The following is a 21054-nucleotide window of genomic DNA, read 5'->3' as shown; positions in this document are numbered from 1 at the left end:
CCTTGAAGCAAGGCCTCAACGCACGCAGCCGGTGTTCGAGAGGAGGACCGACGTTTTCCCAACGAGAGCCCACCCCTCCCCTCTTCTTCCTGTTTCCACCTTTTATTGCTGAGTGGGACATCACATGGTATGGAATATCCCTTTGATTGCTTTAGGTCAGCTGCCCTAGTGATGTTTCTCTCCTCACCTTTTTGCCCACCCCCTAGGAGGGTTAGAGAAAGGCCCAATGCTGTGCCACTGCTGCTCAGCAGTACACACAACACTGGGGTGATAACACTGCTGTTCCAGCTACAAGTACAGAGTACGGCACTGTATGGGCTGCTGCAGGGAAAGTAAACATTCCAGCCAGACCCAGTACAGTAGCAAATACCACAGGTTTGCCATCACGTGCTGTTCCCTAATCCATATATCCATCATCAGCCATTGCTGCAGGATCATGAAAGGTTAGAGAAGACGACTTAGGTCCAATTTAACAGCCAATGAGTTTTCGATGAGCAGAGCTGCAACAGATTTTATTTCGCCACAAGCATTTTTTTTTCTTTTTTTCTGATATGAAGTCAGAAATTTTGATTTTTTTTTTTTTAAAGACACTAAATGTCACAAAACCTGCAACCAGACCAGATAAAGTTCAATTCAGAGTGATTCTGAATCCTTTCGTTAAAACGCTGCACATTTCTGTGCAAATTATTTCTGACTCTTCTGGACAAAAGTGGATGAAATAGTTCTTACAAATTAATAATAAAAGGTTGGAAGCTTTTACTCACACAAACACTAGTGAATTTTCCAGGAAATATTGTTTTGGCAGGGAATTTTCCCAAATCTAAAATAAAGAGAGGAAAAGTTGGGTTCTCATCTTAGTTACTGCTTTTGACTGCTGGACAAAGGGAATAAAAACAGTAGTTAAGTGCAAGGTTTCCTTCTCTTCTTTAGTATGGATAGGAATCGTCACTTCGGACCTTTAGCACCTTCAGAAACACACCCAGTGCCATGCAGGTTCCTCTGCAGCTACTTCTAACAATTACTGGTGCTCCTTAGCATGGAAGTTTGACTCAAAACACTCTCCAGATTTAGCTCTTTTGACTGCCCAAGGAGCTCATCATTTTGCTTGTTGCCTTCCATTTTCCTGAACACACCGGGAACGCTGTTCAGAATCTGAATGGATCTGGTCTAAGGAATGGGAAGAAAGCAAAACCAACGATACCTTGCAGTATTCCAAATTCCAAAAAAGCAGTCTCATTTTAAAAAGGACCTCAAAAGCTTTTTTTTTTTTTAAACTGACATCTGCCAACATAGCAATCCAAGCGCTAAACCAACTGAAGTTGCCCCTGAAAGCCTGAATAAAAATGAGTAACTCTGGTGCACTCAGCAGGTCTGTAATAGAAGTTGGTAAGGGTTTTAGATTTCTTTTTTTTTGCTCCAGGGTGCTGGTAAAATTTTTGCATTAAGAGATTTTGAACCTTTTGTACCAAAGAATTAGAGATGCGCTACAGTGCCAGTAGCTGGGGGTCTGGAAATACACACCAACAAGTGTCATAAGCTTTGCCTTTGCTGAAGGAAGATGAATAGTACAAAGAAAATCTGTCTAGTTTGTTTTACAGGCTTGTCTTTCTCAGTACGGAACAAACTGACCTCCCTGGTCTAACTTTGCAGTGCCTATTCTGCCTTTGTCCTGCAGAGAAGAGCAAGAAAGGAACAAATCTATTTTTGCACCCCAAAAACGCATTAGAGGAGGATTATCACACCCACCTAAGGGTACTTCCTTGTTTGTTTATAAAGCACAAAGCATTTCTCTTGGACAGTCTCTGTTGCTGGCCTCTTTTGTGCCTTCCATTTATAATAAAGATATTAAGATGCTTACCCCTTGCTTGTTTTTTTTTTTTTTGTTTTGTTTTTGTTTTTTTTAAAGAACAGTGGAAGTGGAGAGTCAGATGACAAGCAAGAACAAACACTAGAAACTCCTTGTTCTGCCCCTGCTTTTTAATCACCCAGCATCACCCCGGCTGCAAAACAGCCTCTGCTGATTTACCTGCTTGTTAAAGCACCCCACAGGCTGCAAGTGCGGTGTGCTAGGTGTCAAGTTATATTTAACGGTGCACACGTAACCATTCATCTTCCCACAGTCGAAGCACAGAACAGCCTCTTGCTAACACAACTCATCCCTGCTGCTGCAAGAAACCTCATGGCCTGCAGGAAAACCTCAAGCTAAGAGTTCCAAAGCAAAAGCAGAAAACGCATCATTTGTACTCTTTCTATTTGAGGGAATTCTAGCTGCTAAATGCTGCCTACATCTGAGGGCACGTTCTGAGGCTGCCGGGAAGGACACTCAACACCCACTGACAGCAGGAGTGCAAAGATGCCAGCCAAGAAGGCAAAGGTTAGAGCTGAACGCTGCCTCAGCTTCCTCCAGCAGCCAGCTGGGGGTCACCTTTCACCACGCTCTCTGAGACTCGGAGCCCCGAGTTACCGCAGCCGCCACGTACAGCTGCTCCTTGCTGGCCCAAACTATTTGAAGAGTCTTCAGACTTCAGGGACCTGTTTTACGACAGCCTCAAGATCAAATTCATCTGTTCCTGAAGGCGCTGATCGTCCTGCTGTTTCTGTAGCTGTCAAAGAACAATCCTGAACTGAGGCACTCGTCTGATCAAACAGTGCTTCGGCACAGATTTCTCTTTAGCTTGACACATCAAGGTGAAGACGAATCGATTCTTGCAAGCAACCTCTCAAGCAGGGATCTAATAAGGTGACCAAAACGACAGATCTGTTGTGCAGATCTGAGCACGTCACTCTGCAGGGAATCACTTTCAAGCCTAAGATGTTTCACCCATCTCCCTGCCCCAGAGCGACACAAGGAAAGCTCTTAAGCAATTGCTAGCCTCTCCTCAGTGCTCACGAGTCCCAAATCACTAATTTTACAATATATAAACCATGGCAGCTGGCACCTAGTTGGCACACGGTGACACTGCACACGTTGGCAGTGCTGTCAGGAGCTGGAAAGTCAGGGGTGAGGGGGTTAAGGGAAAACCACACATCAGTTTAGCAACTTGGCTCCCGTAGGATACTTCCTACGGCAGGAGTTTTAGCAAAGTCCCTCCCTCAGAGGGACCTGCTGGCTAATTAAAACAGGACTTCTGCTGGAGCAGTCAGAAGGCAGCAGGGTATCAGGAGATATCCAGTGGGCATCACCGTCAGCCTGTGGCAGTTTGGGGTCCAGGTATCAGTGGTTATGCGTGGTTTTCTCTGCTTCACTTTCTCCAAAGCTGTGAAAAAATAGTTCTTTTACAGCACTGTACAGTCACACGTTACGGATGGAACCAGCTGCATCAACTTCCAGTACGACGGTGTTGGAAAAAGGTGCCTTTGGTGGTCAGGAGCACAACAGCTCTGGTGAGGTGTTATTTAAGTGTGTTCTTACATCTGAGTTTCCTCATAGCAGTATGTAGCTGAGGGGGTCCAGGTTTCCCAGGTAAGATTGATGTTTTTTCTCCTACCAAGCACCAGCTCAGTATACAAAGCTCTGTTAATAACACCCAAGCGTGTAGATGTTAAACTGAAACTGCTTTTAAACCTATTTGTTGTTACGAAAATAGCTTAATACACCATCTTCACAGGGTAAAAATTCACATGGAAGGACAAAAAAACCCAGAAGCGCTTCCTGAGCTTCAGTTTACCAACAGCACCATCGGATTTAGATCCTGGCCTGGCAGCCAGGATGCAGGGTCTGTAAGCATTGCTGCGATGTGCAAGTGCCAAGGCAGGTTTCTGGCCTGCCCTGAATAAAATACCTTTTTTTTTTAATACAAACAGCGTGCCAGGTACGCTGTAATGCCAATGTGCCAGCTCAATAGAGGATGTCAAACAACAGAGGCGTTTATCCTAATTTCTGGCATGAAAACACTTTTAACAGCATTCTTTTCATGAAGAAAACCCTCTCTATCTTCTCCAATGCTCCAGGATCTGCTGCAGCTGCAGCAGCCGCGCTGGTACAACCCACATCTTTGCCAAATCTTTTCAATAATTGTGCTTTACCTCGGCAATGTTGAGGTCACTCCTCTTCCTCCTCCAGCTGAGCAAGCAGCTCGCTGGCTCTGCCACACCGCAGGTGCGGAAGCGAAAGCTGGGAACACAGGAGTCAAACTCTCAGTGCTCACAAAGCCACCAGGGCAGAGGGCTGACACAGAGGCACCCCGGATCCGCTCTCCCTACCCGCTGCGAGGCTCGCAGCAGCCCCAACCCGAAGCACACACAATGCTTCGCATGGTGATGTCACCGCTGATTCTGAGTCCCCACGTGAGGATCTGCTTCACCACTCTCAACGTTGGTGTTGGTTTTTGATTTTTGTTTTTTTTCTTTTAAACATTCTCAGCTTATGGGAAACCATCAGGTAAACCACAGATCGCTAGGGAAGAAGGCCCACACGAGGGAAGTCCGTGCTTTTCTTCCAGGCAGTGGCACGTGCTTTAACACGCCGCGTTCGACAAAGCAGCTCTCCCCGTTTTGCTCAGTGGCAACAGGCACGACTGCAACGCACACAGGTGTAGGCAGCACCTGCAGGTCCCAAACCCTTAACCCGTTTTTAGAGAGCACCAATTTTTTAAGTAGTGCTTTTCCCTGAATCCATGACCCCTTCTTTCCTTTATTTCTATCGGGTGGCTCTCCTCCATTTTCCTCCTCAGTGTCTGAGCAGACACTGGGAATCGTTTCCGGAGGAAGGGCACGGCTGAAGCTCCTCCATCTACTCTCCGAGAAAAGAGAGTATGTTAAAGAATACATCTTTCCTTTCTTTTCCCTTTTTTAAATACAATTTCTGAAATCAACGCTGCGGCCTGGCAGCAAATACCTACGGGACTAAAGGTGATTCCTCATCCTCACTGTAACGTTGTAGTTAACCTCCCAACGAACCCATCTCCCCAGGAAGCGGCCATTTGAGATGGGAAGGGGCAGAGCAAGAGGAAGCTCTCCTTAGCCTAGCTCTTCCCCCAACACCACCTCGCCACCCAGCACCAAATTCAACTCACCTGCTCCGCCCGATCACTCGAACGGGCGTCCGACGCTGGCACACGCCGCAGCGGTGGTTCTGACGTGCCTTAAATCACCTCTCCGCAGAATATCTCGGGTCTGTACGCTCAAATAACGCAGTATTTGAGAAATAACGCCCAGAGCTCACACTCTGAGTGCAGCCCAACAGCACCGAAGCACCGGTAGGCTAAACATTCCAAACCTGGCAACAAGGCTGACCCAAGCAACAGCACGGAACCCTTCTGCACCTTCAGCGTGGACATCAGCGTAAGGAAACACAGACCTCCTCGATCCAAATTTTAAGCGAGAAACGCAAAAGGTCACCCAACCGGCTTGTTTTCAGCAAGCTAAAGGAGAAATTAAGGCGACAACCGGGTGCATCCAGAGTTAGTCAGATCCTGAAGGCAGTTCCTTGGGGGAACGGAGGAGCAACGCGCCAGATGAGGGCTGCCTTACAGCGCACCCCTTAGAGGCACTGCTACGGAAGGAAGGCAGAAGGTTGGAACTCGAAAGAACTCGCAAGGCGCCCGTTAAGGGGGAAATCTTTCATTTTTTTCTCAGCAGAACCTCCCCTCTCCCTCCCCCCTCGCCCCCCCCATGAAGGCAGCCCGGGGACTCTTTGCTTCCTTAGGGAGAGGGCAGGGACGGGGCAGGGTGGTGGGACAGATGGCCAGAGGTTCGGATGGACGGACAGACAGCCGGACAGAGGGCCCAGCAAGGCCTGACGAAGGGCTCAGGAGCGGGAGGGAAGGGCAGGGCGAGGGGAAAGGCAGAGAAGTACAAATCTCTTTTTCCTTGTGATAACTTTTCTTGACCAAAAAACACGATTGTGAATGAGGCAAAATGAAAGATGTAACATGGGGACGTGCGGATACTCACGATGATGCAGCCTTCTATCCGCATGTTCACCTGCTCATAGAGCCACACCTGGATCCTCGACCTCTGCAGAACGAAGGAGGAGAGTAAGTCGGGCCACAAACACTGAGCACTTTTGTTCTCTCATGTGTTCAGAAATACCTGCTAGCCACAGCCACGACAGCTCCCAAACGCTCCGAGGAGCAACTCTCAGGGGCAGTTCCAATGTGCAATCTGACATTTGAGCGTTATACCATCGGGTGAATACTACACGTTTGGTGAAGAACACGTTTCCAGTCACAAGGGAACACCCCTGCACGCCCGGCTACACGAGGGGGAAATGCCGGGCTCCTTGTGCCCACCAGCACACCGCACAGCTCTCCATCCCCCACAAACCCGTCCCGGGACACAGCCAGGAGCCGAAAACTCACCGAGGGGAATCCCCAGACCCTCCCCACTCCCCCCACACTCCCCAAATCCCCATCCCCGCCCCCTCCCCGCGGTACTCACGTTCTGCAGGTAGCGGAAGATGAGGTTCTGGGGCGCTGCGTTAAGGGCTCAGCACGGGGACGACAGTTCCGGGCTCGGGACAAGGCCCCAAACCCCACAGCGAGGCCTCAGGGCCCCGCGACAAGGCCTCAAGGCCCGGGCCGAGCCCCCTGAGGTCCGAGCCGCCCCCCACCCACCTCCCCGGCACCCCCCAGCCGCAGGAAGGATACGATGGGCTGCACCATCACCTTCTGCACCTTCTGGCCCTGCCCGCGGTACGCCATGGCTGCTGCCGCCTCGCCGCTCCCGCTCCCAGCACCGCAGGCAGAAGAGGCGAAGGCTGATGGTAGAACAGGGCTTCTTGGGGTGAAGGGAAAGCGAGGGCAGGTGGGCGCAGTCTCTGAGCTCTCCTCCTCCTGATTTGGCTTTTTCTCCCCCATTTCTGAGCCGCCAGAAGTCCCCGTGAAGTCCTTCGGCACGATGAAGGCCTGCGTGAGCTCCAGCAGCAGTTTCGTCGGCGGAGGTTTTCCCTGGTGGGGCCGGGGCGTCACAGCACACACACACACACACACACACAGAGACGCGTGGTTTTGTCCAAACATTAAGTATTTACAACAAATTCGACAAGCGCTTTTCCTCTGCCAGCAGCAAATGCCTGAGGGCCCCCACAGCTTCACAAATCATAGCGGGAAGTGCCTACCGTGCCGCGAAAAGTTCGGAAAATAATTCAAAATTGATCTGCTAGGGGAAAAAAAACGATGGCTGGTGGCAGGGTACACAATACACCCGAATCTCAGCTCTGTCCTCCGCAGGGTCAGTGCCCACGCCCAAGTGCGATGCTGATGGCACCCGAACATTTGCTGTAGCAGGCAGCAGAGCCAGCAGCTCAGGGGAGCAAGTTTTAAAACCAAGAGGCACTTAAACAACCCTTCATCGACCCTGTGACTGCGGCAGAGTCCCGACTGCTCGCCCCGGAGTCCTCACACAGGCAAAAAGCACCAACCAAAGCCTGGGGGAACTTTGGTATAGCACAAGAGAAGGGAGTGGGGGTAGTGGAGCCGCATGGCAGAGCTGCTGCTTTTCACCATTTGATCCTCCCTGATAATTGAAAGGAAGGCTGGGTGGGCTGACCCCCACCCCCATTCCTGGCAGCAAGTTTGGTCCACAACACACTGGAACAACGATTCTGCTCCCTCCCACCCCTACAGCTTCATCATCTGACACGGGTACAGTCAAAACAATGGCATACACGAGTAAAAGTCAAGAGTTGACATAGTAACTCCAGGATTTGGCTATCAACTGTCCGAGAAATCAGAACACCGAAGCTTCACAATGTGCCCAACATCGAGTTGTGCCAAGGGCGGAGGAAGGAAGAAGCTTTACATTTAAGCCTTCAGAGCATCGCTCCATCAGAAGATCGATTTGCAGCCACCATGGCGTGCCAATGGAGATCTTTCTGTGCCAAAAGAAGTGCTTTGTCCTCTCGATATCGAAGGTAACCACCTATAGTTACAGAATGGATGCACAAGACCTTAACTCTGACCAGCAGGGAAATTTAGGACAACTGAGCGCAGATCCTGCCAATTTCTACCACTTCGGACTGTGCTTTAAGTCTCATTGCAAAGCCTCAGTTAGAAAAAGGATCACCTCGGGGTATCCAACAAGAAGAACAGTTTTAATTTTTTTTTTTTTTTTAATTATACCCTAGGACTACGCAGTTCAACTGTCAATCATCTCGGAGAGTTCAAGGAGGAGGTCATCCTCGTCCTTCCCTGGGTCTAAGTCGATTTCGGCTTCCAGTCTGCCTCCTGAGATTTCCCAAAGTAGCTTCTCAAAATCTTCATCCGCAGATAAGGGCACGTTCCCTGTGGAACTCAGCCAGCGTGTCCGTGCCTCTTCTGGCTGGGAAGAAGCTGAGGTCGAGGTCTCGAGATCCATCTCCATCTGCTCCTCAAATCTTTCCGGGCTTCCAAGACGCACTTCAGGTCTTGGGAGAGCAAGAAAGAACAATCAGGATATGCCATTTCTTAACGGGAAATCCTTTTCCTGCAAACCGGCTCTTAAAACTGTAGGCAAGCCCTCCTATGCTTCAATCTTACACAGGGATTGTTATCAATCAACCCAGGGCTACATTTAGAGCCCGATGTGTTACCAGGTACATTTTTCAGTCTGGGGGTTTATCTGTGAAGCCAGGGCACCTGGAGTTGAGGTGGCATTCTTGAGGACCAAAAGGCAGAGGACACTACTCATCATCTATCACCTCACGAGGAAGTAGAACTTCACCTCATCCTCGTTCAGGTATTCAGACAACCCAAGAAGTCACCGGAAAGCTGTGCTGACTTGCAGCATTTCAAGAAAGCCTAATTAAGCAATCCTGCTAGCTGCTAGAAAGTGGTTTCAGGTGACTTATTCCTTTGATGGATTTTGGCTTCAATTATCTCAGAACCCTCATTTTTTCCCACATGTGACAGAACTTATGTTTCCCTGGGGATATACACTGATTAAGAAAAAGAACAAGTTGGGGTTGTCACCTGTTTTGGGGATTTTCTTCAAGTCTGATGGCTGGGACGTGCTCCGGCACGTCTGAAACACCCTAGAAAGCAGCAAAACAGTATTTATGACACATGGGTAAAAGATTCCTTAATAGCTTTTTCCTCCACACTGCTTCTCCTCTGGCATTGCGGAGCCGTGGCCAAAATACAAAACCAAGGTGCTCCTGAAGAAAGTTCACATTCACCTGGAGGTTACTCACGATCTGGTGTCTTTTAAGAACATGGCATTAATGGACAAAATCCCCCACACCAGAGAAATCACAGCATCAGAGTACCGGTTAAAGAGTGCCATTCATCTCATAAATACAGAAGGGTTCTACAAGCATCCTGGAGACAGCTACTGGATTTCTAAGGAAACAGAAGGCCTGCAGAACGTTTGAGTTTTCCACCTTTTCAAATAGAGGAGGGTAGAAATTTAACAAGGGATCCATCGCTGCATTAGCCCCTGGCCTTACCATGGCTGCTTTTCTGGCTGGAGGTCCCATCATGTCAGCATCAAAGGCAGTCTGTAGTTCCACAGCTGCTATGGCAGACGGGTAACTCCCAGGTGCCTTACGTTTCAGTGCCTTCTTCTTGGGGAAAGTGACTTTCCCACGCGAAGGCTTCGCAGATGTCATAAAGTTGGCTAGAGTAAAAGGAAGAGAGAACTGATACAGTCTTGCTCTGCCTCAGGAAAAATCCAGGTTCTCTTAATCATTTCCACAGTCCTTCTACACACTTAAATGCATTTGGCCAGCACAATTACACCGCCATTGCCTGGATTCTCAGGAATCTTTTCCACATAGTAAACTCTGTCTACCAACAAGCCATACAAAGGAACAAAGAAACCGAAGAGCTACAGTAAATAATAATCCAGGACAAGGGAAACCTCAGACACATAGCAATCCTAAGTGCAAGCTAGGTTCACAAATATAGACAGCTTTTATATTTAAAGTCCCGCTCCCGCTAGGAAAGGAAAAAGCAGCAGTTATAGTAGGACAAGAGTGTATGCAACTCTTCTACCAGCTTCCTCTCCCTTGCAGTGATGTCCCACAGTTAAGTTGTTCTACAAAGTCCACATTTGTAGTGTCATTTTCTAGTCTCCCGTTCCTTACCTAACATCTGGCTGGCAGGAAAAGAAGCAAACTAAGAAAAAGAAAGTACACCCTTCGCTTCGTAGCACTGCGTGGCAAAATGCACCCAGCCAGAGTTACAGCATGAGAATTGTCATCTTCTGTCTGTATTTCAGAAGACAACCTAAGTAACTCTTAACCTTCAACACTTACTTTTAGCTTCCTGGCCCTGAAATTGAGCTGCCACTTTCCCTGCTGGTTCAGTATTAAAGAAGCCAGCAGTAGATTTGACAGCAGCTTCCTCCTGCCGAAGCTTCTCTTGTTGTTCTCTCTGTTGCCACTTCTCCCACCGTCTCTCTTCAAAGCTCTTCTCTGGACATTTACGAGTTCCACTCTGCTGAGTGGGCTAGAAGGAAAGAAAAGTAGTGCATGAATAGGACAAAAAAAATAAATAAAATCCGTGGAGATTTCGTTAAGAAAATCTGATCAGCAATCCCTCCAAAATGGTCTTGATGTGGAACAGCATATTAATCTCGTTCAGGTTACTGTTGGTTTTCTTGTTTGTTTGTTTGTTTGTTTTTTTTTCCCATAAAATTCTGCCTGTAACAAGAGCCATGCTTTACTATGGACGCAGTCTCACATATCTGCAATATCCACTATGGCAAGCTTCTTTAAACAGCTAGGGTGTTCTGCTGTACATCTATTTATCACATTCTTTTTAAGCAGCAGAAAGTCATACAAGTTCCCCTATACAGTATCCACTGACAGATTGATTTCCTTGAACACAGAACTCTGGCCTTCTGTATTAAATCCTTCATGTCTGACAGATCAAGTCAGTAAGAACAAAAAGAATTCCCTCCACGTTAACTGTGTAGATTTCAGCTGGTGCTAACAGGGTTTCTTTCTTGCTGTGGTATAAACAGACTGATTCCAAGTTTGAGGATTACACAGTTGTCTGGAAATGCTGCTGGCGATAGGATTTAGACTGCACTGCAGCTCCTACCAGCTGCTGAAGGGTAAGAACACACTCAAGAGGGTGGCACACGGTGAGTAACAAAACTTGTCAGAATTATCAGAAATTGTACGAATGTATGTGTGTCTTCACAGAGGACTCACCTGTACATCAGGTCCAGAGGAAAGTTTAGGAAAAGGCCGGTTCAATTCCACTGCCTTCTTTTCTTCTTTTTCAGGTGCTTTAAAAAAAGACAAAAAAAAGTGTTGTCAACGGCAGAAATAAAGAAAGCTGGGTACTTGTTTCCTTTGTGCATTTATTTCCTTGTGTCCCATGAGAGAGAGAGAGAAAGGCTACAATGTGCAAGCCATTCAGCATTTATCCATGAAGCAGATCCTGAGCAAACTGAACTTGCTCAATATGGGAAGCACCTCACTGGGGCAGGCATTAAAGCATCTTATTACCTGTTAGTTTTGTGCTCCATAAAGATTTCTGCTCTGCTGGGGCAGGTCCGGGTTGTGCCGAGGGAGCTGGCACATCTCCTTCACTCTGCTGCATCCGCAGAGCTTTCTCACGCTTTATTTCTTCCAAGGTTTTAACACGCACTTCTCCTTCTGGCTTGACTTTTCCTGCCGGCTCCTTCGCCTGCCCTTTGCTGGGCCCGGACAGAGCGAGCTGCTTCTTGGACTCACCCTGAATTTTGCTCTTGCTATGGCATTCTCCTGCTTTTTTCTTCTCTTCTACCAAGCGATTATTCTTTTTTTCAGACAAGGCTTCAGAGAAAGTTTGCATGCGACCTGCACGAGCAGCTCTTGCCCCTGCGCTGGAATCTTCAGTTTTACCGTGCCCTTCAGCCTCGGCTTTGGCTTGAGGTTCGCGTCTCTGAAGAGCTTTCTCACGACGGATTTCCTCCAGTGTTTTCACATGGATCTCTCCCATCGGCTTAGCAGCCTTCCCTGTCATCATCAAGAAATGAGGAGAAGCACCAACATTTAAAGAGAGTCCAGCAATATTTTAAGTCTCCAAAATTTGTCAGAGCACTAAGGAAAACTCATCTTGAGCGTTCCCAATAATGCATCTTAGAACAATATCCTTAGAACAACATTCTCCTCCTCCTCTGAGCCACTTGTATTTTGAAGACCAGCCCTATCCAGAGAGAACTGCTACACAGAAATGCTGCTTTACTTTATTACTTTTTCAGACTGCATTTCAAATTCCTGCTCCTGGCAGTGGTTCTATTCTAATTGTACGTAACGGTTCACAGAAGCAGCTAAAAACCTCGACAAGGCACAAGTAGAAAATAAACACACACCTAGAGCCAGAGTTCTGATAGTGGCTGTCAGAAGAGCTTCAGCACTCAACCAAGAGGCGTCAGTTCTTTGTTTTCGTTTAAATTAGTTTGTAGGGATGTATGAAAGCAGTCCAAGTTTGTGGAAAGGAAGGAGGAGAAAGCATATTTAAGATCTAGCTGTTACCTCTCTCAGTACTGGTCTGTTTAGGAGGTAATCCCAGCCTGTCCTTCAGAGACTTGGGAACTCGAACTGCAAAACAGAAAAAGAACGAATTAGGGAGGCTGCATAATGTCAACTTCAGGTTCACATTTCAAAACAAGACAGGAAAGGTAACTTTGAATCCCAGTGATTACGACCTCAGCCAACATGCAAAAAGAAACATCACTGGAAAAGGACAAACAGAAAGACTAAAAACGAAACCCAGGAATCCAATCCAGATGCCCGTTTAGTACCTGTCTCTCTCTTGGGTGCTTTGTCAGCATTTCCCAGAGCCTCTACCTTCTTCCCCAGCCTTTCAGCAAGGCTGCGCTTCACTGGAAGGCTGCCTACATCATCTTCAGACAAAACAAGGAATATTGTAAGAACTTTTCTTTGCAGGAAGGTTTGAGAACAGTCAACAATAAGCTTCTCTTTTTCAAGCATATTTTCATAGAATTGCCTTTCAGCTGCTAAATGATTTATTTTTTTTTTTTTCCATTTCTGCCGTCAACACAGATCTCCACTGCAATGTATTTTCCTTTCATACATCACAAATACTCTTTAATGCAGTCATATATAGAAGGCAGCACCTACGTAACAGCTCGTAAAAAGTTCTCACCTGCGGAGGCTTTCCGTTTTCCTTGTCTATCAGCAAGATCTACTCGAACCACAGGTTCCTCCCCTAAAACAAAAGGGAATTTTTTTTTCTATTTCACAGAAACCAGTAGCCAACAGAAATATTATCCTGTTAGCCCATGTCCAAAAAACCCTACTCAGACACTGTTTTGACAGCTAAACCACACAAACTCATATTTTAACTATAATTAACATGGAAAAAAAATATTAATAGTCTCAGTGCTTGCTTCAAATTCCAGCTGAGATAGTAGAGAGTGAATCTGAGTCTGCTTGACACCTATACTTTGTGCAGAACAAAGCTGCATAAGCAAGCAGAATATTCTTAGGTGCAAATGCTGAGCAATATTCCTTTCTAAGGTGAATGTCTACGAGTAAAAGTACTTCCACACTTTTTTCCCTTTAAAAGGCATTTGCACAGCTCTAAACAATTTATACACAAACACCTGTCATACTGTGTCCACACCTGCCACTGTACGCCTCTTTAATGCTTCAGAAATTGCTTCTTATATAGCACTGGCTTCTACAGCTCGCTCTTCTCGTTACTCTTCTGTTTTTCAGTTACCCCCCTATTGGCATACTGACACTTTTTTTTTTCTCCTGCCACTGCACTTAACCTGAGCACCAAATCTTTCCAGTACAACCAGGGACTTTAAGCATAAAAGCACGTTTTGAACAGAAGGCAGCACCAGAAGGCTAACATGGGTGAATTGTTTTAATTATTGCTTAACCCTCCAGTTTAGGAGTAATGAAATCAAAACAAAAGCATTCATTATTACCTTTCTTGGAAGACACTGTCACAGTTCTCACCACTGTCCGGACATTTTCCTCTTCTGGAGCAGGAAAAATCATAGAATCAACGGGACGAAGAGAAGATCTTGAAGAACCTTCTGTTCAGAGCAACCAAAACGTAAGGAAGTTTACCCAACATAAAAAACTATCACAAAGAACAAAAAACTTTAAATGATTTGTTACTGTCAAAAATACAGCAAGCAGAGCATGTAAAGAAGAGAGGTGACTAATTTGCCTCTGGTTGCCCTTTGAACTCCCATTTAGAATACCAGCTGGCTGAGAATCAGGTTGCTTTATGCCCCCAGCTAAAAATGGAAGTCTGTCCCTCAAGCAGCTCCCAGTCACCATCACCTGCCGTGAACAGGATAAGAAAGTAGGCAATATTAACTCACCACCGTGTCTCTTATTTTTTTCCTTCATCTTCTGCCATTTGATTTCCTCAAGTGTTTTTATTCCAAAATTCAGATTGCCCTCTGAAAACAGGAAACAGTTCATGAGACAGGCTTAGAGGCACTCACTGAGGACCACAGGTCCTCAGGCTTCTTAGCGCTCAGGAACTTTCTGAAGTATTTCGAATAAAGCCTGTCAACACTCCTCACAAGTGAAAGAGCCATAGAACCAATGGCATTTTGCCCCTCCTTTCATCCTTCAGGGTTCAAAATGTAGTTTTAATTTTAATCCATTTACACAATATTAGATCCCTCTATCGTTAGATATGGCTTATCAGCAGTGGTTGCAAGGCTGCACGTGCAGCCATTTAAACTCCATGCTGTGGCCCTGTTTTGTTCTCCAAAAGTAAAGAAAAGGAGTTCACCTTTCTGACCCAATGGGCACATGATGGTATTAATGGCAGAAATGAGATCATGGAAATAACCGACTCCATTCAGCACCCCTACATTTTGTTGTGTTTTTACACCACGCTGCTTTTGACTTAACTGTCAAGTTCTTCTGATTTATCCTACTAAGGTGCTGGCATACCTTGTTTAGTAGTAATAGAACTGCCTTTCCGAGTGGAAATCACCCGTAATCCATTTTTGCCTTCCGCAGCTGGATGCTGGACGGGAGTTTTAGTTTCTTCTCCTTCCTCAGAAAGTTGGTCTGAAGGGGAAAAATCGATTCAGTTATGCATAGACCAGGTTGGTCGTGATTACGTAGCTCATGCAGTGACACTTCAGCCCATGGTTCATATAAAAAACTTTGTTGCTGTTTTGTTTTTTTTGTTTGTTTGTTTGTTTGTTTTTAAACAGCTACACTGACCTGATGAACTCCTAAGTAGAATACACTAGGACAAAACATCTAGGACTCTAGATTCTCTCTGCAGCTTTAACTACTACACAACACATTGCTCTTCAGACAGAAAAAAGAAATTTCCTTCCTAGTTTCACATAGAATTTTACACAAAAGACCAGCTAAAGCCAGGAGTGGTTCTAAGCTTTCCTCCAACGTTTCAGCTTCTGTCCACTGACTGCCAGACAAAGCCACCAGTGACCTGGCCAGACTGCCTGCCCTATCGCTAGTCAGACCTCAGGTCATCTGTGATTTATACACTCATTTACAGCACAGATTCCTTCCAAGAACCAAAGATTTAACACATTCATTTACAGCACAGATTCCTTCCAAGAACCAAAGATTTAACACATTCATTTACAGCACAAATTCCTTCAAGAACCAAAGATTTAACACATTCATTTACAGCACAAATTCCTTCAAGAAACAAAGATTTACACATTCATTTACAGCACAAATTCCTTCAAGAACCAAAACATGCTCACCATCATCATCTTCATCATCATCTGCAGCATTGATTACAACTGGAGGGTGTGTAGGGCTTGGGACATTTTCAGAGTTTTCCACTTTCGTCACCCCCTTAGCTGTGGAGAGGGATTTGACTGGACAGAAAGTTTGTTTTGCTGCAGTGACATCTGAGCCACTTTCAGATCATCGTCCGCGCACTCAGGCGGACTTGGCAGTGTAGCTAGAGGAAGAGGAGGATCATCGGTAATATGGCAGTTTAAAACTTTGACCACAATGCAAAGAGATGGTAGCAAAGGCAGATAACCCGCACAGACAACGAATTCAGCATCTCCTTTTGCCCATCCCATCACTGCTTACACCGTGAACAATGATTTCCCTTCCAACAACAACACATCTCCCTACCACCCAGCAAAAGAGGAAACAACAGGAAGCAAACTGCAAGGCAAACATCACACAAAGCAAAGAGAAGCTGAGCACGAAAGCAGAAAACAAACACCAGCAGTACACTCGGTGCAGTACACCTATGACTGCAGACCTTTTCCTGCCCTCACAAATGAACAGTTACCTGACGCCCCCTACAGGATTGGCACCCACTAAGTAATACTCAAAATTAATTCTTCAGCGCTTAAAGAAAAAGGACCTAAACTCACTCTTGCTTGGTGGTAAGAATTGTCCATCGATGTAACGTCCCTTTGCATGATGAAAAGCACAGTTGGCTTTCTGACAGCCTCCCGGCTGGTTCTCCCAGTAGCAAGGAATCTCACTGCGCTTTTTCTGAAGGCAGAAAGAAAGAAAAGCTCGTGATAACATGCACCTGAGGCTTGCAAAGAGATGCACAGCTCCAGATCGTGACAGCTGTCACAACACAGTGCTGAAACAGCATTCCAAAGGTCAGTTTCTCAGTTAAGTGTAGTATTTCTGGGCATATTCACAAAGTTTGCATAAGCTGTAACCACTATGCACATTTAGTTTGGTCATCACTCAGTTTGAGAAGACAGGCACTCTCAGACATCACTTGAGGGTGGCTTAAACTAATACACCTAGGATTATACTAGGATTATTCAGAGGGAAAAAGAACATCTGAAATTGCCTAGGTTAACCCTGTCTAGAACTACTTCTTGGAGACTTAGTTCTGCTGCACCTTTAACTTTCCCCACTTCCTACCCCAGGCAGCTACAACAGCGTTATCTGAAGGACTGTGGGTCAGAAGACACCTGATAGTTCATTATCAAGCCTGCTCCCATGAGGATAGAACAGCCTGTTTATTACCCCCCTGCTCCAGCACGTTTTAGCAGTCTATTTAACAGCTATTCTGCATCTCTTGAGAAAACTGTCAGCATCTAATAAAAAAAAAATAAACAAATATCTTGCTAAGACATACCTAAGGCATTGATTTTATTTCCCTCTGCTTCCTCCCACCCCCTCTCTTGGTAACAGAAACCAGTATGATTTTGAAGCAAACAAATCTATCCTGCAAAAGCACAATCAGTACACCTACGGCACTGAAAAATGCTTTTGTGGATTTATTTTGAGAACACATTGTTAGGCACTCACGTCAATTTCCATGTGTCTGAATCGGCAGACATTCCTGAAACAACGACCCTCCTGCCACAGCTTGCAGACCGTCTCATTGCCCAGAGCAGCTTCGCAGTGGCGGTAGGCACATTTGTCTCCCTGGAACCAAAAGGAAACCAACAAGGAAAATAGAGTACAGCCTCAAAAATGGCCATGCTGCTGCCTAATGGTGCTACAACTGAATTCACAATCTATCTGGTTCTCAAGTTAACCAAAGACCAGTGTGCTTCCTCCTCCTAATCTACTCCTTCCTGAAAAAAAGGGGGAAAAAAAGCAAAGCAAAGGAAAGCCAGCCATACCTTGCTACAGGTAGAATAGAAATAGAAGTAGCAATCGTCTCCTTGTTTAGACATGCCGACGAGTTCTGCTAACAAGCTCGGGTTCTCTCCACAGGGACTTCCTCTGCTCTTGGAGAGAGCTGTCTTCACCCTTGCTTGGGCTGAAAGTCTTCTACTGGCTTGTGATCAGTGAAATCTTCTTTTTAAAAGTAACCCGAAAGAAAGTAACAAGTGAAAAATAATGAGGAACAAACATTTTTCCAGCTTTCTTCAGTTAATCAAATCAAGTTATCAGTCTCTCAAAGAGAGCAAAGCCTTGAAATCAGCTGTTACATGAACTAACTAAATATTAAAGTTCTGTAAAGCTGCCAGGAGCTTTGTCAGCAAGCGTTCTCTTCCACATCCTCAATAATATGACCTGGAGCACATCTGGAAGCCTGAAAACGGAGTCACTCCTTAAAAAACCACCTGATGATACATGCAAGTCAATAATCAACTATGGCTACAAATAACTTCTCTAGAACACAGTTAGGACGCATTAAACAGCACGTTCCAGGCCCTGTGGGTCTTCGATTTCACCTACCTGGACAACCTCAGCAAAGTTATCGATCTTCAAAGGCTTCCAGTTAACTGCTCCTGTAGGCCGAACCAAGACTGAATCCGTGAATTAATAATAAAGGGGTAGGAAGAATTTTCCTCCTCACTTTGCCAAGGGAACCTCTCATCCACAATTCAAACATAGGATGCGCTTTTAAACAGCTTATAACTAAGAGAGGAAGCAAGTCCATTTGAATGCTCTCTCAGACTGGATGCAGCCACGGTTAGTTAGCTCTTCAAAAAAATAAAAAACAAAAACCAAAACAAAACAAAAACAAAAAAAAAAACAGCGCATTTAGAGATGAACTCGTGATTCAAAGTGGCTGCAAAAATGAGGCTCCATCTTCCACAGCCGGACAATTTAACTTTTTTTTTCTTTTTTTTTTTTTAATTTAAAATTCAGCATGTTCCAATCTCTGGTCTTCAAGATTTCTTCACCTATTAAGAAAACACAAAAACCTTTCCCCGTCTTTATTACCTGTACAGCAAAAAACATACCAGTGCATCTAAATCCACAGATGTGCATACGCATACACACATCTGTGTTTATACACACACGAGGAGGGAGTGAGAGAAAGTTAGCGAGAGCGACACTGAAAATCAGAATTTTTGCCTTTTCGACACAGAGAGCGCGTAAAAATTCTCTCATTTTGAGGGAACTAGAAAAAAATGGAGGCTCTGCAAAAGATTTTGATGAGTATGCCTTCGAGGCCGATGCTTTGTAACATGAGGGATCTGGGGGCCAGCACACAAATATGCATACGGATGTACATGCATACAGGATAAACATATCTATACACCCAAGCGTGCACAGTAGATGTTGTATGATCTCCATATCGAGAACAACTCGTAGCCCTGATCAGACATGTAGAGTTGCAATCAATTAACAGCAGCAAGACAGCAGATCAAGGGTACAGCAAGCTTTGAGAGGCAGGGGAATGCTCACTTTGCCAGTGGCACGGCTGCATGATACCAAGGATTTTGAATTACTTTGATTTTTTGGAAGCAATTTGGTTTTTCTTTCTGCGCTGTAGCTGTGGTGGTTTTACCGTGCTGGGCAGCTAAACCCCACAACCGCTCTCTCACTCCCCCTCCTTTAGATGAGGAGGGGGAGAAGTAAAGCAAAGAACAACTCACGGGTTGAGATAAGGATAATTTAATTAAAGGGAAAAAATTATAATAATTAAATAAAGACTACCATGAACTAAACAATTTAACTAAGGGGAAATAAAAAGGGAAAGGGGAGGGGAAAAGGAAAAATAAAAAGAAGGGAGGAAAACAAACAAACAAAATAAATGAAGGCTATATGGAAGTGCAGAGGAAAGAAATTACTCTCTACTTCCCACAAATGAGCCATGATTGACCACGTCCTTGAAGCAAGGCCTCAACGCACGCAGCCGGTGTTCGAGAGGAGGACCGACGTTTTCCCAACGAGAGCCCACCCCTCCCCTCTTCTTCCTGTTTCCACCTTTTATTGCTGAGTGGGACATCACATGGTATGGAATATCCCTTTGATTGCTTTAGGTCAGCTGCCCTAGTGATGTTTCTCTCCTCACCTTTTTGCCCACCCCCTAGGAGGGTTAGAGAAAGGCCCAGTGCTGTGCCACTGCTGCTCAGCAGTACACACAACACTGGTGTGATAACACTGCTGTTCCAGCTACAAGTACAGAGTACGGCACTGTATGGGCTGCTGCAGGGAAAGTAAACATTCCAGCCAGACCCAGTACAGTAGCAAATACCACAGGTTTGCCATCACGTGCTGTTCCCTAATCCATATATCCATCATCAGCCATTGCTGCAGGATCATGAAAGGTTAGAGAAGACGACTTAGGTCCAATTTAACAGCCAATGAGTTTTCGATGAGCAGAGCTGCAACAGATTTTATTTCGCCACAAGCATTTTTTTTTCTTTTTTTCTGATATGAAGTCAGAAATTTTGATTTTTTTTTTTTTTAAAGACACTAAATGTCACAAAACCTGCAACCAGACCAGATAAAGTTCAATTCAGAGTGATTCTGAATCCTTTCGTTAAAACGCTGCACATTTCTGTGCAAATTATTTCTGACTCTTCTGGACAAAAGTGGATGAAATAGTTCTTACAAATTAATAATAAAAGGTTGGAAGCTTTTACTCACACAAACACTAGTGAATTTTCCAGGAAATATTGTTTTGGCAGGGAATTTTCCCAAATCTAAAATAAAGAGAGGAAAAGTTGGGTTCTCATATTAGTTACTGCTTTTGACTGCTGGACAAAGGGAATAAAAACAGTAGTTAAGTGCAAGGTTTCCTTCTCTTCTTTAGTATGGATAGGAATCGTCACTTCGGACCTTTAGCACCTTCAGAAACACACCCAGTGCCATGCAGGTTCCTCTGCAGCTACTTCTAACAATTACTGGTGCTCCTTAGCATGGAAGTTTGACTCAAAACACTCTCCAGATTTAGCTCTTTTGACTGCCCAAGGAGCTCATCATTTTGCTTGTTGCCTTCCATTTTCCTGAACACACCGGGAACGCTGTTCAGAATCTGAATGGATCTGGTCTAAGGAATGGGAAGAAAGCAAAACCAACGATACCTTGCAGTATTCCAAATTCCAAAAAAGCAGTCTCATTTTAAAAAGGACCTCAAAAGCTTTTTTTTTTTTTAAACTGACATCTGCCAACATAGCAATCCAAGCGCTAAACCAACTGAAGTTGCCCCTGAAAGCCTGAATAAAAATGAGTAACTCTGGTGCACTCAGCAGGTCTGTAATAGAAGTTGGTAAGGGTTTTAGATTTCTTTTTTTTTTGCTCCAGGGTGCTGGTAAAATTTTTGCATTAAGAGATTTTGAACCTTTTGTACCAAAGAATTAGAGATGCGCTACAGTGCCAGTAGCTGGGGGTCTGGAAATACACACCAACAAGTGTCATAAGCTTTGCCTTTGCTGAAGGAAGATGAATACTACAAAGAAAATCTGTCTAGTTTGTTTTACAGGCTTGTCTTTCTCAGTACGGAACAAACTGACCTCCCTGGTCTAACTTTG

The 21054-nt window shown here is 45.3% G+C and overlaps 1 long non-coding RNA gene and 1 pseudogene across 2 annotated transcripts; both read right to left on the bottom strand.

The window, feature by feature from the left end:
* Positions 1-11739: 11739 nt before the first annotated feature.
* LOC309891313 lies at positions 11740-13179 on the bottom strand. Its single transcript, XR_014319503.1, has 3 exons — positions 12661-13179; positions 12392-12457; positions 11740-11872 (listed from the first exon to the last, which is right to left on the bottom strand). It is a non-coding gene; the product is annotated as an uncharacterized lncRNA (long non-coding RNA).
* Positions 13180-14178: 999 nt separating this feature from the next.
* Positions 14179-17514, bottom strand: LOC309891307 (zinc finger CCCH domain-containing protein 11A-like; annotated as a pseudogene). The gene is made up of 7 exons: positions 17461-17514; positions 17141-17260; positions 16237-16360; positions 15604-15806; positions 14810-14929; positions 14220-14304; positions 14179-14182 (listed from the first exon to the last, which is right to left on the bottom strand). The product of its transcript is annotated as a zinc finger CCCH domain-containing protein 11A-like (transcript).
* Positions 17515-21054: the final 3540 nt, after the last annotated feature.

The sequence above is a fragment of the Aythya marila genome, assembly GCF_965140915.1.
Source record: "Aythya marila genome assembly, contig: HAP1_HAP1_SCAFFOLD_188, whole genome shotgun sequence".
NCBI classification, from domain to species: domain Eukaryota; kingdom Metazoa; phylum Chordata; class Aves; order Anseriformes; family Anatidae; genus Aythya; species Aythya marila.
Note: the sequence above shows the minus strand (reverse complement) of the source record. Positions and strands in the feature narration are given on the sequence as shown.